The sequence below is a fragment of the Mytilus edulis genome, chromosome 6, assembly GCF_963676685.1.
Source record: "Mytilus edulis chromosome 6, xbMytEdul2.2, whole genome shotgun sequence".
In the NCBI taxonomy this organism is placed as follows: Eukaryota; Metazoa; Mollusca; class Bivalvia; order Mytilida; family Mytilidae; genus Mytilus; species Mytilus edulis.
In genome coordinates, this window is record NC_092349.1 from 38,362,967 (window position 1) to 38,382,127 (window position 19,161).

Consider the following 19,161-nt stretch of genomic DNA (forward strand, 5'->3'; position numbering starts at 1 on the left):
CTACGTCTTCCTTCTCGCGCTTAGGACCTTTGGATAAACCATTTCGCAGGAAAGTATTATTGACAATGTTGAGGTCACCGGTAATAACGTGGCCAGCCGAATTATATAAGAATGGAAAACTAGCACAGGTGCAATCAGGAGGTTTTAGAGTTGAAGTCGTCAATATTGAGATCCTGCAACACGTGTTTGTAATTGAAAATTTTAGGGGGTATTTTCGATTGAACTAATGATGATATTGCCCAAGTTGACAGCATCGAGACCTTATTTCGTCGTGTGAATATTATAATGTTTTATGTCCCCTTTTTCTAAAACTGAGAAAATGGCATTTAAAGTTGGACAGTCTGATATCCAGTCATATAAAACAAGAGCTATGCAAAAAGTATGCGTAATACTAGTTCCAACACATCTGATTAAATTGTCCTTTTCAGAAATCTGATCAAGTATATATTATTTCGGCAATTTCATATTTCAAGTTTGGAGATAGTACATTTTAATCTTGTGATAAGTAAAGTTGAAAGAATTAAAATGGTATTGGACATAAAACATTATAATATTATTACTGGGCAATGTATATGCCATTAATATTGAATAAAATCGGCAGTAGAAACAAAGGCCATACACAATCTTGTTGGTTAAAATAGTGTCTTATGTTTTCTTTGAACTATATAGCTATGCCTGCAAGGCAAACTGGACGTATAGTTCCTCTGTCTTTGCGTCTGTCCTTGCAAGGTTAAGGTACACGTTGACTTTGTCTTTCTTAATAGAATTTCAATGTTAAAAAACCAGGTTAAGTTTCAGGTTTAAGTTTTTGATATAAGAGTTATGATATCATCAAGCAGCTTTGTACATAGATAGCTTATGATGTGGACTGTTTAATGCAAAGTTGATGCTTGGGTCGTAATAAGTCAAGACTTATTGACTTTGTCTTTTGTAATAAAAAGTCAATGCTAAAGACCCAAAGTTAGGGTAAGGCCAGATCAAGTTAATTGATAGATTCTCATCCACCTAAATTGAAAATATTGGGTTGAGTTGGACTCTTATATTTTATTTTTACGTATTTTTATTACAGATTCCAAAGAACTTTGTAAAAATACATAAAAAACCTAATTGGTTGGAACGGATGGGGATAAGAATGTAAAAATTAATTTGATATGATCTTAAGGTTAAGTCTGTAATGGGTCTGTGTCTGAACAAACTGTTAGTAATTTTAAATACAGATCATTGGCGGGCATGTAGTGTCATTGGACATTCTTTTTCTAAAAGGACAGTAATAAAATGACACATAATAATTAGACAATGACTTTATGAATATAAAACTAAAGAATTACAAAAATGGCACCTTTACTCCTTATAGGATGCTGATTTATAAACAAATCATAATTAGCACATCATCATAACAGTTGGACATTAAGTTCATGACATGATATGAAAGGGATCTGTATATGTTTCAGCTAAACAAAATGTATATTTTTTGCTATTATTCATTAAAAAGCTGTCACTTGGACCATTTGAAAATTTCTATATTTTGTCAATAATATTAACAACATGTAAAGACTATATTTATGTATGAAAGTGCCATAAAGTCCTATTAAATTATAATGCCCTCATTTCATACTATCTCCATTGGTAAACTTTTGTCATGTGACCCAGAATCCGTCAATTTCATTGGTTTGTACTTAGATCACTATAATTCTGAATACAACATTGTATTTGGAGATATATCATTTTAATACTACTGTTTTAGGCAAATTTGAAGATAATTAAGCCTGGTTAAATATATAAGGAGATAAAACATTGCAGCACGAACCTATTGACACCCATAACTCATTTCCACTGTAAAATGGACTTATAACATTATAATATTCACACGACGCTTTGTTGGCAAAGGAAAGTTTAAGAAAGGATCTTTTCTCTTTTTCATCTTTTCCAATGCGAACTGGTTTGAAAAGTCTGTGACTTGCAATATCCGAAATGATAGCTGTAAGTTTGTATTGATTTGAATGAGGGTTTGTAACAGTGGTTTCCAAATATAAATTGAACAGAGAATGAAGTTTTGAAAGGGGAAATTAATAAAGCTTTGTCTGAATGTGATGAATACCTAACGGCGTTTGTATAAATGACAGCAAGTCTTTTAATAGAGACATCATGAAGAGTTGGTGATGTATAACGATGACCATGACTGCGTCTACGTCGAGGAGTTGAGTTGAAAATATTCATCACATACACTGAGCTACAGGAAGGACTAGATAGAATACCTATATCATCAATTTTGTCATTGAAACCATATGGTGTCGCAGTTCCCAATTGTAGAATCCAGTAGTCTCCTTTTTGTCTACGGAGAGGCGTTGCAAGATGATGATTGTTAGTCCTGTGGTATATTTTTCATCCTCGGTGTGTATAATATTTGCGTGTTTAGAGATAGGGGAATGCTGTTGAACGTCTATTTTGGTATTTTTTAACTCCATAATTATTGAATGATGACCAAAGAGGTTAACCATATTTTAGTTTTTTCTTTTATTGTTTTGAAACATTTATTAATTTTCAACTGAAAACAGTCATCGTTTTTCTTTCTTTTCTGCAGTAAAAAGGGAATTGATGAAAACTTAGATTTGCTATGTGGAACAATTTATCTGTATTCTCTAGTCCATAATATCTCATTAAAATAAGTTACGCTTAGTCAAATGAAATTTAATATTATCCTAACAACCATGTTTTTGCAAATAAATTTAAAAAAAAATTAAAAAAATGCAAAACGTAAAGATATAAAGAAAAGGGCCATATCGGACAAATAACATATTGATAAACGTTTCAAATATATATTTGAACAAATGATGAAGTAATTTCTGTAAACCGATAATATTGTTTGTTTAAAAATCCAAATGTATCACTCACTTTTTTTTGAGAGAATCGGGTTGATTAGCACCTGCCTATGTTTTAATGTTCTATTAATAGGAATGCAACACTTGGTTGTTTAGGAGGGAGAAAATGACAATAAAAAAATAACAACATCTAATTGCAACGTTAATGCAAGTCATTTGTGAAATGAGTCAACACCGAGGTTGTGAGTTCGAGCCCTGCTCGTGCGGGTGCACTCGACTCCAATCTTAATTGACTAGAATTGTCAGTTTTCCTATCGAAGGTCGGTGGTTTTCTCCGGGCACTCTGGCTTCCTCCACCAATAAAAACTGGCCGCCACGAAATAGCCCAAAAGCGGTGCTTAAAAGTGGCGTTAAAACACCAAAAATCACATCAAATCAATCATTTGTGATTTGTACTCTCTGATAAAGGGATAATATATTCAAAAGTATCTCAGTAGCTGCCAGTACCGTTATATGTATCAGGTAAAAAGTTTCTTTGAAGGACAAACACTTTTCTTTTTTACAATCAAAAAGTGTATTTTTCAAGACGGTAAAATACTTTTACTAAAATTCATTTAGACAGTTACATGTAACAATAATTTAAAACAATACGTATGAAGGACAACAAAGAGGGAATATTGTTATTCTTATGATTATCATTATTGCTTGCTTGATAATTCATTTAATGAACACAAAAACTTCTTAAGCAATAAAAATTTGAGGGAATATTGTTATTGTTATGATTATCATTAATGCTTGCTTGATAATTCATTTGATGAACACAAAAACTTCTTAAGCACTAAAAATTTTAGGGAATAGCGTATTGTTGTGATTATCATTATTGCTTTCTTGATAATTCATTTAATGAACAAAAAAACCATCTTTAGCACTAAAAATTTCCATACAAACCACATACACTTCTTTAGTAGTATATATATATATATCTAGACATAAATAATTATAAATGCAGTATCTGCATAAATTAACCCGTTTTAAGTTATATAAACAGATCCTATCACAAAATGTGCCTTACTTAACTTTAAGTATTAAAAATAATGACCGATACTAAGATATCTCATTTAATAGTGAAAATCTGATAAGAAAAAATGATGAGACTAGCTTGTCTCGCCACACAATAAAGATCTTGAAAAGTTAATTGTCTGCATGTCTGTCTCTAACAAGGCAGATTGAATATATCTAATTGTGTATTTAAGACAATAGATTTTTTGGACTTCATCTATGAATGAGCAGATTACAATGCCTGGTCCAAAGAGTATAATAGCTGTCATAAACCTTTGATAACGAAAAAAAAAATCAATTTACCAACACAGGTAAAAAAAACTCCCTCAAAAAAGAAAGAAACAAACAAAAACATGTATGAACATAAAAAAAGTGTTTAAAAGTATTTCGATTGCGTTCTGTATCCTGAAAACTTTTCCTTTTATATTTGTGTTAGCTTTGTTCAAATGATATAAATAATTTATCTTTCTTTGCGAAATGTATGCTTTGTTTAAAGCCGTACGTAATTGATAAGTTGAAATATATTATTATTTTTGCCCTAATTCTAGTTATAATATGTTTACGTCTATATAAATGATATAAATGACGTCGTCTATTTAATCAAATTAAAATCTTTATAGTCTTAATAATTTATGATTATAGCTGTTATGCTTTTTTTAAATAACTGTCTTGTGTGAAACAACATTTGCTATTGATTGAATTGATTGAATTCAAAACTTATGAGATTAATTAAAATTGAAGTTAGATTGATCTTGTAATTGTTTTTGTGGAAACGATTATTCAATGTGAGTGAAAGAATTTAAAAAAAAATCAAGGATAACTTTTTTATCGCGTCAATCGAAATCAGAATGCCAAGGATTTCAAATTTGAACCATTTACTATCTAAATATCTAAACAAGCTAAGCACATTTTGTTTCCTGCTAAGCATTTTATATAAAAGTTCCAGTCTTGGGCAACTGATTTGACGATAAGCTGATGGCCAGCAACGAGTTGACATTTGCTTGTATTAGCATTGAAATTGATTCCAAGACAGGCATCATTATTGGCACATTCCAAAAGACAGCTTATTCTGGACGGCTGCATTACAATATTCAGCAATGTCATATTACCATATATTCCAGGCTCGCCACAGAAGTGTCCAGTAAACACAGCTGAAATAATAAAGATTAATTGTCATTCGGGATCTTCACATTGGGATATGGGGACATATTCCTTTCAGTGTTTTGTATCTCATGAGCCGGCAGACGAAGGGTATAAAGGGCATTGACAGAGAATATGTGCCAATATCGAATAGCACTTATATCATACTGGAGTGTCCTGATTTCAATACTAATTATCATTTTTATCTTTGTTTTCCTTTAAAGGGGACATGAGCTCATATCTGCTGTTTATGTAATTCACTCAAATATAATATATGTAAGTTGTTAAATCTAAAAGATATTTATAATATATTAAAAAAGTCGTGTATGATTTACTAGTATTTTACTCAGAAGACATTGATCATGAAGCTTTGATACTTCTCAGTTGCCAAAAGTGTTGATAGACGTCTTGTGAACAACGTTTCATCTAAGTTTACTTGTTATTTGCAATAACAAAATCGTTGTGCTCGAGGCCAAATATTTGCAAGCCCAAAACCTAATAGAAACGTTGAAAGCTGATAAAAAAAAGGACCAAAAGGAAAGTCAAACCCGGACAACGAATTTGTATTATTACTGGTATTATATAGACGTTTTGTCTTATTCTTGCAATTTGTATATAGTATAGAGTGAAGGAAAAATCTTCATCATATTTAATGGCAATATTTCTGAAAAATACCACTACATAACAAGTTCTACTTTAATAAATCAGTCCGGGAAAAATATTTAGCTTGAATAGATGTGGATCATGATTGATTTGAATGAATTTGACCTTATTGACTTTGAACCATTTCTTCAGGTGACAACTCTTCGGAGAGAGAAATTGGTGTTTATCAGTTTTTTTGGTGTGAAGGTCGGTTGTCATGACTCCGTTTTCTAAAGTTATGGTGGTGTCGAGAAACGCAATTTTCTCATTTGAAACTTCAGATGTGAACTTTATCGATTGATGAAAGTTGTTACAGAAATCAAGAAATTCTTGCAGACGTTCTGCAGTTTCGTTCCATTTGATGTCGATGTCATCAATATAACGGAGCCAAGACAAGGGTTTGTATGGTACATTCGAAAGGATGCGTTCTTCGAGACTCCCCATGAAAATGTTGGCAAAAGAAGGTGCCATTTTGGTTCCCATACTGGTACCGTCAACCTGCAAGTAGTGCTGGTCGTTGAATACAAAATTGTTGTTTTCCAGCACTAGTCTCAGCAACTGAACCAGACAGTCTGTTGGGGGATGTTTATCCTTACGATTGTTCCATACTTGTTTACAAGCGACTATTCCTTCATTTTTGGGAATATTTGTGTATAAAGAAGACACATCCATCGATACCAAAATTGTGTTGTTTGGTAAGGGATTTAATGAATCCATTTTCTTCAAATAATCTGTTGTATCTTGAATGTAGGATGGCATTGTTCTAACATGTGGTCTAAGATGGTAATCCACGAATTCAGATATTTTTTCGGTTGGATGGCCATTTGCAGATACTATCGGTCTTCCCGGAATCCCTTCTTTATGAAGTTTTGGGAGCAATTAAAATCGACCGGCTGTGCAGGTTTCATCAGGGCGTAGATAGTCGTACGTGTCGTCATCTATGTGTTTTTTGCTGTTCATATCTGAAAGGACCTCATTAATTTGTTTACTTATTTCTTTTGTAGGATCACTTTCTAAATGTTTGTAAAAGTTTGTATTTGCCAGCTGACGATTCCCTTCTTCAATGTAGTCGGTTTTGTTGATCACTACAACTGCACTTTCTTTGTCTGCTTGTTTAATAACAATATCATCACGGCTTTTTAAATTATTAATGGCTTGGCTTTCTTTTTCAGAGAGATTCCGTAAACGTTTGCCACTGACTGATGATTTTACTTCAGTTTTAATAGATGATATAAAGGATTCCCCTTTTTTTCATATCCAGTTGTATAAAGGCGAACATGATCCCCCCTATCGTCCTTCACATTACAGATCATTACATTAACACACATTTATTAGTGTTAATAAATTGGTTTTTTTTAAACCTTGCATTAACATATTTGTATACATATTTTAAAACAAGTAAATTTTGTCACTGGATACTTTACAGTCACCTTGGTAACTGCATAGTGTTTATATTTGTCATTGTTTGTTTCGTTAAAAATAATTTCTTCTTGATAAATAACATTCCTCAGGTGCAGGATTATCTAGCTGTGCTGAAGACCCATTGGTGGCCTTGGGTTATTTTTTTTGCTCTTTGGTTGGGCTGTTGTCTCTTTGACACATTCCCCATTTGCATGTTCAATTTTATAATTTTATGTAAAGTTCGTGAAACTGGTTGAGTTAGAGTAGACATGGTAGATCTTCTTTGGATCAATCAGTTAGAGTGTTTTCTTTAGATCCTGAGATTGACAATGAATGAGGGTTTGAACTCCTCTGGTCATAGATTTTCACAATATTACTAATCTCAGTTTCCTCATAAATGTTACCATGTTTACATACATGTCATAAAATTTATAAAATCTGTGCTTTCAGTTAAATATGGAACGCCGTTCTTGTCAACTATGTCATGTATAAAGCAATGTTACTATGGAGATCATTAACAAATATAAAATTACTTTTTCTAAACTGAGTAGTATTGATTTCCAGAAACTATTTCTTCATACATATTACCATGTTGACATGTTATAAAATTTATATAATCTGTGATTTCAGTTAAATATGGAACGCCGTTCTTGTCAACGATGTCATGTATGTAAAGCAATGTTAATACTACAAATGCAAGTTTTTATTTATATGTATATAATAACACCACAGAGCTCTTCTAGATTTTTCTTTGACAGTCCAAGATGTGAAAGCCAAGGATGTATTAGATCTAAAAGCGCGAAGAGCTGAGCTGTAAGACAAAAGCAGACCTTAGAAAATAAAAGTAACGTGTTTAAACTAGCACTAGGACATTTCAGTATACGGATGTGGATAGTAAACTGCACATAAAAAACGAAGAAATAGTGGGCCATCGTTGATTACGTTTATAAAGTAATACAAAAAGACAGGAAATACCAAAAAAAACCAACCCAAAAACAATCATTAATACACCTTGTCGCTATTTGTCGGCCATTACCGGATATCACAAAGGCGTAAAATTTTGACGTCATAAAACATATCTGACGCCACAATGGAAAATTGATTGTTGTATGTGTCAAAAGTTCAAGCGGCCGGGTCAGCCGGGATTAGCGATAAGATGTATTATTTATAGTCTGGTCAAAATAAAACATTTGCATTTAGAGCAATATGACCAAGAGGCAATTCTAAATAGCCAAATCGTTTTAAGATCATCTCTGTCGTTCTTTTTGTGAAAATTGTTACATGAAGAAAAAGCACATAGGAAAGAAAGTAAACATCCTATTTATTTTAATTTGTTTATCGTTTTAGACATAAGTCATGGCGTTAGTTTTCTCGTTTGAATTGTTTTACATTATTTTTTTTAATTTGGGGTACTGCTATAGCTTACATTTTGCTAAAGGTTTTGCTCATTGTTAAAGGCCATACGGTGATCAGTGTTGCTAACTTCTACGTTATTTGGTCTCTGGTTGAAAGTTGTTTTATTGGCATAGCTGCGTGGTAGGGTATGGTTGAGGTTATTGACCTACATGGTCAAACGAATATTTCTTTACTATATATTGTTGTTTATCATATCAATTTGAATGCTGTGTACCATTTTGTAACAATTCTAAATTCCTAAAAAGACAGCTGATCATTTTCAAAAAATATGCTTCCGTTTTATTATTTTGATATTTCAAACACCGCAAAGAAGTTAAATAAATGTGTTTTTACGAACAGAATGATATATTTGTCTTAAGTAAAAGTGTAATTATTTTTGATTGATCATTAATTGCATTACGCTTATTTTTTATATATTTTTCTCTTAAAAAGTTTGTGTTTGTTTTAGTCTTAGATACGTGATTTTGTTATTAGTATTATAGATTTTGAACTAGCTTCATGCAGTAACTGTGAGTAATCTCAGAATTCTATCTTGTGTCTTCGGTGTTTTCTTACTTGCTTTGTGCTCTGTATTGTTCTGATGAGATAAACATGGTACACACTTTTCAACTGATTTTTATGGTTTGTTCTTATGTTGTGCTGTCACATCACTGTCACGAGTAAGGGGGAGGATCAATCGCCGGCAAACATGCTTAACAGTATGCGCCTGTCCGAAGGCAATAGCCTTAATTAAGTGGTTGTCATCTGTTGTTGTACATCATATTTATTGTTTGTTTATTGTTTTATACATAAGTCATGCCATGTCATAGTTTTTTTTCGTTTGAATTGATTTACATTTGTCAATTTGGGGATAGCCTGCTTTGTGGTTTGCTCATTTTTAAAGGCCGTGCGGTGACCAAAGTAGCTAACCTCTACGTTACTTGGTAACTAATTGAGAGTTGTCTCATTGGTATAGCTGCATGGTAGGGTATGGACGAAGTTAAAATGATCAAATAACTCATTTGTTTTACATTTATACATGTACTTTTTGTTATTCATCTGCCTAATTATATATTTTTGTGCAAATGTTTTCCCTTCGTCTTGTTTTGCCTAATTTGCTTGAAATGTCTCCATAAATGCAGAAAGTACAAAACATAAATAGGCGTATCGTAGTATGCACTTTTTTTTTCGATTAAGCAACAGTTTGAAGATTATCAAAAAGTGCTTTTTTTTCGAAGTTTTTATTTATAACTTAAAATAGGATTTCTTACTTAATACATAAAACATGTATAATCGCATTTTTTAAGATAAGATAAGCATAAGATAGGAAAAGTATAAAATAAAATAAAAATAAAAATGAAAATAGGACTGTCACAAAATAACACAAGCAAACAATAAACAATGAACAATAAAACATGTAACATTGAAATACAAATTCTAATGAAAACAAATGATATAGGGTATCGATTCATGACACAAAATCTTTATATGCACAGCAAAAACACACAAAAAGCAAACGAATAGCGCTTTTACGGCAGTTCTTCATCTTAAAGTCACAGTGAGGCTTTCAAAACTGACAAAAAAAATCTCACTTCACTGCAAGTTTGAGACGGCCCCTAGCACCGACTTGAGTGGAATTATTTGCAAAAATAATTCGGATTGACTTGGTAAGATGTAAGCTGTAAAAACCACACAAACTGGCCCTTTCAATAAGAAATATATTGTAAATAGTACATATTTTAAAAAAAAAGTTCCTACGCATAGATGTTAATATCAAATTATGTAGAACATGTTTTGGTAATTAAGGTATCTATTTTCCAATACTTTTGAATGGTACACAAATGTATGAATTAATTCTGAAATTGAGAACATATATTGTTTTTTTCTCAGATATGATGTATCTGGTAATGTTAGTTTGTTTCTTGATTTTCCTTTTTTCAAATGCATCTCAATATGCCTCTCCTAAAATTAGTCGTCGAAAGAATTGTTGTTTACCGCTATTTCTTTTAATATCAATATAAGGGATGGCAACGAGTACTTACGTACTCGCTCGGAATGCCGAGTACTCAAGTACAATTTGAGTACTCGGATACTCGTTCGTTTGCCTTTAAAAATTAGAAGATTTTCTCCTTACATTTCCCCACACTTTAGTTCCCTTTGAATTATCATTCGTAATACTAATAAAAACAATATATCTATCATACGTTTATCCTGAGATTTCTATGTATTATAACTTAGTCACTGACTCAGGTGTATCTATAATAGTGACACGTGTTTTAGCAGTAATAGCAAAGCCCGTTCCTTCCAAGAGGATTTTTTTGCGAGCAGGACTTGTTTTCTAAAATTTTGAAACAGACTTTCATCTGCATTTGTTGGTCATATCAAATTTCTGAATCCTTACAAAAAAGTACCCTGTGTGATCCATTGATCCCTACGCAACTGATTAGAGACATACATTTGTAACGGTGTTTGTACACGGATTAACACTAAGTCTTTGAATCATGAATCAATAATTACATTAGATATATGTTTCATTATAATACGTTATTCTGATTGGCTAACTAGCAATCTGGTAATATTCCTTAATCAATTGCATAACACAATGCAACTTTTCATTCATGATGACACGAGGTCCCACAATAAAGTGCACAGGTAAATGAAATAAAAAATTTGTGAGACAAGTCGTGATATAAAACATATATACCAGCTCCATAGGAACAGGAGATGCAGATTATCTATGAAGTCGGACTTTATGAACATATTGGCATGTTTTTTTATTTAGTTCTTTAACACACAACAAATACTATCTATTATGAAAAGTGATGTAAATTAAAAAAAAACGGTGGTTCGATTAACACAAAATAACCAAGGATCAAGTATATTTTGTAGTCATACAGTTTGAGTTATGCAACAATACGTATGTCTTACGGTAAGATGTCAAGCGATTATATTATAATTAGGTTTATGAAAGGTAATAACAAAATACCTCATCCCAACAAAAATCAAAACTTTTCATTGGATGTTAAGCTGGGGTCACACATTCACGATTTCTACTGCCGACCTTGACAGGACCATTCCCGATTAAAATTTGTCAAAAGTCTGATCAAGATCCTCTGAATCGTGGATGGAAATTCAAACTTTAATTAAAATTTATAAAAAAATAATTTAATCACGATAACAATCAGATATTTTCAGGAAGCGTCGATATTCAACCGTTTCCAAACGAATTTATCCCGATAATCCCGTTCTCAATCCGCTTTTAATCTGATTTGTATCTTTCGCCTTGTAAAATTTGACCGAGTCTGTCACGACTGCGTCTCGATTCTACCGAATGTAATCCAACAGAGATCAGACAGTGGTCAGACAGTGAACCAACGCTGACGAAAGTTATCCGTTAGAAAACAGTCGGCATACTCGGGATGATCAGGTACTGTCGGAACGTAACCCTGTCACGGTCTGCTCTATCGTATTACAAACGGCTTTGTCTGGTCTCAGTCGTATTGTATTCTGTAACTGTCGGGACTCTGACATGGGTATCATTGACGAATTTCGTATTAATAACGGGACTGTTCCGGAACGGTTTGGGCAAAAACGGTTTGCAATCGACAAGATCTGGATGCAATCTGGACTCAATCGGCAGAAAAACAGCAATGAAAAATATCTCCAGATCATTCCCGTTCCACAGGACACCGTCAAAAATTCACAGAGCATTGTTAAGATTTTGATCCGATACAGCAGAATCTGTCACGACATAGACACGATAATCCGACTAGATAAATTCGGCTGAGTTTCCCCGAATGTTACGGGACGCACCTAACTGTCGGGGTGCTTCGCCGAACTATACGGACCCGTCCCGACCCGTAGGAATTTGTTTCGAACTTAAACGACTGCGTTCAGACAATGAAATGACATTCCAGATAATTGAGGATAGTAATCCGACTTTTTCACTTTTCGTGTCATATCGCTGTCTGATCTCAAACGGGAGCAATATTTGTACTCTTATATATCCCAACCGACCGTGCGAGGGTTGTATAGCCAGTCAAGGTCGTTCAGAACTTCCATCATCATATATCCCGACCGTGCAAGACCGTCGTGAGAGTTCAAGATCGTTCATTAAGTTTCTTAGTATGATGAGACAAATTACTGTGAACTCAAAGATAGTGCATCTGCTTCCAAGTAATCATGAAATTGTTCTCTTTTAAAGTCGTTTTCTGGTAAAAATTAAAAACAAAAGTTCTCTGTCTACTTTTAATTTGAGGTACAATTTCCAGGTGAATAACACATGTTTCATTCGGCTGTCAAGAATACCCTGTTTGTTATCCGCATCATATAATAATCTCCAAGAGCATTAATCCTGCTACTTGTAAAAAACATTTATTGTTTTAATATGGTGTATACAATTATGTCAGAACTCACATGAAGCAGACATTTTGTCTTAATCTATCTGCATTACTCGATCCCTAAAGACAAATACATGAATAAAGTGTAACACCCCCTAACACAAACCCAATACACATACGCACACAAACCCCATAGCCACCACTTTATTCCAGAAGCTTCAAACTTATAACAAATGCTATAGTGAAAAATTATGATAGGAACCCAAATTAAACATTTTTAACTTTTTTGAAAAAGACTATAAATAAAAACCGAATTATATTATCTCCCCATAATGATAAAATGTTTGAAAAATTAACCAGAGTTATCTTACATTAATCACAGAGAGTAACTAACAAACAGTTTTTAATTATTGCTTAATTAACGTTTAAAAAATATGTCCACTAAAAATGACTGTTACTTTATTTAAAATCTCATTCCCTTTAATGAATTTGACCTACCGAAATAGACTACCGGATTTGTTATCATATAAGCAACACGACGGGTGCCACATGTGAAGCAGGATCTGTTTACCCTTCCGGAGCACCTGAGATCACCCCTAATTTTTGGTGGGGTTCGTGTTGCTTATTCTTTAGTTTTCTATGTTGTGTCATGTGTACTATTGTTTGTCTGTTTGTCTTTTTCATTTTTAGCCATGGCGTTGTCAGTTTATTTCGATTTATCAGTTTGACTGTCCCTCTGGTATCTTTCGTTCCCCTTTTATTCAAATATAAGGACATTATTAGCTACTAATTTTATTTTATATAAATAAACTCATTATAGATACCAGAATTAAATTTTGTATATACGTCAGACAATAGATAAACATGCTACATGATGACATATATGTTGAGAATTTATGCAGTTTTAAAAGAATTGTTTCATTTTTTCATTTTATATATGTTTACTCAAACATTTTTTTTCAGAAATGAAACTTTTCTGTATGAAGCTCAAACTTTTATATGCTTTAAGAATGTTAAAGGAAGACAAACATTAAGATTTTTATAATTATGACAAAATGTGTGATTGACATTTGTTAGTTGGTTTTCAAAGTTAATTTTAAAAATCCAGCATACGTTTTATGATGTGGACTCGTCATTATCATAAAAATGCACAGTTGCTCTATTCTGGTAATGTACACGGTGGGTATGGTTGTCCTGCGAGAGGACGTTCTGTGCTGGTGATTTGGTCCTGTCAGGTGCTGGTACCATGCAAAGTATATTACAACAATATTATATTGCAAAAGTCGTGCAAGTTCGTTAGACGGAATTGTCTTGACGCTGTGCTGGTGATAAGAAAAACGGTCCTGGTTCTGTGCTCCTATGTCCTGGTTCTGTGCCTTTATATTTTAGTTAAAAGTGGCATATATTCAAGATCATTGATGCTGTACTGTTATTGACTAATTAACTGTTGTCTGCTTTCTTGAAATTGACATTGTTGTGAATCTGTTTACTGTTATTATGAGAGAACAAATACCCCTATTTTTTTTTGGTTAAATTAACTGTAATCTTATTTATTCGCCTGTTAATGGAACCCTTCTTGTCCCCTTTTAAGATAAGAAAATATGTTTACGATATTCGGGACTACGATTATTTTGCAAGATCACCAAAATACGTTGTAATTTTTACAATACTTATATAAAGTAGATGATGCGTATGTTTGTTTTTAATGGACAAATTTCCATAAGAAACCAAAGGAAGTATGTGTTAACAACCAAACGTCATCGTACGACCTTCAACAATAACCCATAAAATAAAAATGTTAAAGGTTTTGCATAAAAATGGAGAGCAAAAGTATAGATTTTTTTTTAATTTATTTTACATAAATAAGGTCGTTAGTTTTCTCGTTTGAATTGTTTTACAGTGTCTTATCGGGGCCTTTTATAGCTGACTATGCGGTATGGGCTTTGTTCATTGTTGAAGGCCGTACGGTGACCTATAGTTGTTAATGTCTGTGTCATTATGGTCTTTTGTGGATAGTTGTCTCATTTGCAATCATACCACATCTTCTTTTTTATAAAACAATACAAATCTGCACACACAAAAACTGGCTTAATTTCAACTGGTTATCAACCCTAATCGCTTTAAGATTATATATAAGCTCAGCTGTGTCGAGGGGTCGTGTGAGGTTCATGTATTGTCTTGGTGTCCGCAATTACAAAAAGATCTTTTCTGAAATTACTTGACCAAATGTTACCAAATGATTTTTCAAGATTGAATCTAGGAAAAACAATATTCATCAACAAACATGACCACTGTCTAATAAAATGTATTCGAGTTTTTAGTTACAGCCGATTCCATTGAGTATGATGGCAAATGTAATATCTTTGGTTAGCTTGCTTGTTAGCTAAACCGTGAAGTCATTGTTAGGTAAGGTACACTACCCTCCTTTCGAAGTAGCCTGGTCCTACAGACAGAAAGATGTGTCATTTGTCGGACTAGTCTACTCTTAAAGTAGGGTAGTTTACCTGACCTAACAATGACTTTTCTGTTCAGCAAGCAAGATAACCAAAGATATTCCCTTTGTCTACACACTCATTGAAATCGGCTTTAATATTGCAAAAGTTCAAGCAATTAGGGCAAAACTTACCGAGTAAAAATAATCAAAAGGCTGATGTCTATCTACCTTGCACATTTCAGAAAATTCAGATCAGATAACGAAACTGGGTCCAGCAACATTTATAAGCAATTTAAGATTTTGACCCCACAGTTTCCATTCACCACAAATATTAACTTCAATTCCTGTCAGTTTGTATTTGTCCAATCAAATCCCAGTATGTATTGAAACTCCGCCTACCTATTGTTTGAAAACATCCAAGCAAACATAGCAAGCAAGTCAATCAAAGTTTCTTTTTTGCATGCTTTTATAGAAGAGCTGTACTATATAATGCAAAGAAGCGTTTAAGTCTTTCGCCAAAAAATACTATCAATTTCTTTTTGTCCTATGTAAACTTCCTTACCATTTCCTTCCATTCATGATCATTAAATTGAACTGTAAAATATTTCTTGGTACCATCTTAATTCCTTTATAAGTCTTATGTAAAATATAATTATGACAATAACTGTTGTGAGCACAAGATTCACTGCACACTTTTAAAGTTCTGCTTCATCAAACATTAAAATGTGAACTTAAGTTTTGAGACTTTTTTAATCGACACGATTGGGATTTTTGTATATATATGAGAACATGGTTTATCTATTAGTTGAAAAATGCGGCTTTGAACTAGCTTTCAGTACCTGCGAGCATTCGTTGTTCAATAATGTGTGTCTTTGTGTTATTATTTTATGTGATAAATTGTTGTGTTGGTACACCACTGTAACAATTGAGGAGGGTTGGTTGGGTGGAAGTGGGGAGGGGTATGCGGAGCGCTAACAAACATGTCTATGCGGCATGGGCTTTGATCATTGTTGAAGCATCAATGTAAGGGGCATTTAATATCTTAATAAAACTAATCTTATTTTAGATACTATATATTGTTATCTTATATTGGACGAAAGATGTTGCCCTTTTATGTAATTATGTAATACAAGATACGATAATTTGAAAACACATATTAAACAGCCAAATGGATGCACAAGAGCTAAAATAGGAGTCATAGATCCTATTGACAACAATTATCTGCCCAATTTTATTGATTTTGTAACATTTGTTTCAAATATGACCAACTTCTTATCCAAAATCACCAGCACCGTATCAGGACCCACCAGCTCAGTATCAGGACATGAATAAATTGAGAAAATGCTAAATTTTAATAAATTGCAATGTTTTTTCACACAATAGTTTTGTCGTGTGGATTACGGTATAGAAAGCGGACTCTATGAGCATTTTTGTTTTATTTTTTCAGTTCTAGATTTTCTGAAAATGAGCATTTTTGTGTTACGCTTACTGAAACAGTTTAGAGGGTCAACTTTTTAAAGGTTTATATATGAACCCATAAGAAACAAAATTGAAAAATCTCAACTGTTTTCTTCCATTTTTTATGAGTGAAAACGTCAAAAATCATCATTTTCGTCTTTGTTTACATTTTGTCATTGATCACCAGCACCCGTCAGGACCGAATCACCAGCACAGAACGTTCTCTCGCAGGACAACCATACCCACCGTGATGTATTTCAAAAGATGATAGGAATTACTTACAATATTAGACACATCAATCAAAGCGGAATCACTCTGTCTGTTTGATGTCAATCACTTGGGAGAGTTTGAATGTTTGTCAAAACTTAGTTCAACATTACATTTCAAAATTCAATTATACAATACTGGAAAGCAAGCGACCAACAATCATTCAATTCCCACTCGAAACTTTTGAAAGCTTTAAATGATAGAAATAATGTTTGTATAACCATCCTAAGATAATGTGTACAAAACATTACTTAAGTGTCTCTATATATTGAAGGTCAAGATCATTACTTTGTATATTAAAAAGATATTTGAAAATTCATTTTGTGAGCTCTGCTCACAGTACTTTATTTTTATAACTCGATTTATTTCCACGTGTTTATTTCACTTGACTGGGCGGGGTTAAACCGGTTTGTTCATACTAAACCAGTCCATCTATAGATAGGTATTTTAGGATAAACTCATTAATGAAGTGTCCAATCATTCTTTTGTAAATTCCTTTGATGAGACTGATAGGTGATTAGAAATCAACAATAATTATAACGGCAATCATCCTTTTCACACGCATCTTCAAATAGACTGTCCTTATTCAAATTTAAACGTAAGCTCCGCCCGATCAGTTGTAATAACATTGGTAATACAAAGGTAAGTAATCCCAGAAAACATTTTGCATCCTTCAGGGACATTAATAAGATTTATTCCTATGAAGAATAAATCCGGTTATCGGAGGAAAGTGGGCTTACGTTTTGGGAGTTGTCCCGCTTTGCACACGTGGTGGAACTTGTTATGTATTATGAGTCACCTTAATTATTTTAACCTTGATAACTGTGACGTCATCATTCTTTCTTTACCACGTACGATACAGCAGAGGGAAGACACAAAAAATTGGGTTCCGTATGAATTAACTAATGTTTGTTTCAAAAGTTAATAATATTTCTTTGATTTGGTATATGAAATGGATGTCTTTCAAAAAATCTTATTTTACTGAAAAGGTTTGGAAAGTTTGAAAGATAGAAAAAGCACATGGTTTTGATCCAGTATAAAATAGTGTTAAAGATTTTATATCTTTTGTTGTTTCTTCTGTAAAGAGTTTCTAAATATTTCATTGTAAATTTTTAATTGTTGGTTTAATTCAGTGGAAATCATGAATTATATTTCCAAAAATAGAAATAAATTTTAACAGACCCGTAATTTCAGATAAAAACTGCGCACATGGTTTTAAAGACACGTGTCGCATGGACGTCTGCGATTTTAAAACTATCGTTATATGAAATGTTTCATCTGCTACACAGCAAGCAATTTAAAGAGAAACCAATAATGAATAAATGTATGAAGTTTATAAAATATATATATTTCGCAAATTTACAGATCTAACATTGATGTTGATGTTTAGACGAGTTGTATATATATTATAACTTTTCAACGGTCGTTTCACTAATATTATTGTAGTCATTTTTCAGTTTTAAAAACCAAACATCTTATGGAAATGGGGAAAACAGTGCGTATGTCACAAAGGCCCTCTAAAAGTCCTAATAAATGCAGCCAACGGGTACAGCAGAGGGACGTACCGACACCGTTGGGAAACAGATCTAGCAATGTCGTTGGACAGCATACTTCCACGCAAGTTTTAGCTTGACTCCAGAACTTAGAAATGAAGTTGTTCAGATTGTCAATGCCCTTATTCACTCTCCAGCTAGTACTGCTACTGTTAGTGTTACATCTCCTGACTCAGTCAATGAAAGGCAACAATCGAATACAGGTATAACACAAAGTTCTAATATTTGCCAATAACTAGTGCAAATGATAATCTTTGTTTAAATGTTTCACAAAAACTCGGAACAAAATAATTAATGGTGAATATGTAGATTTAGGTATATTGCTTTAATACAAATTCAGGCACAGAGCAATCAAATTTTCTGTAGATACAAATGGACAGCTGATTATCCAAACTAAACTAAGTAAAAAGATTACTGATATTAACACATGGATAGATGCTTACCTTATTTACATAAGTATTTATGTTGGTGTACATTTAGAAGATATACAAAATATTTTAACATGTATGTATTCGGTTAAGTTGGATGCAAGTCGTTCAATATTGGGCCAGGTTCGAAGGACTATAATCAACAGTTTCGTCTAAAGAAAGTTGTAGGGTCCCTCAATATGATAATGGGTAATTTATGAAAGATATGATATTTTTGTTTGTTTT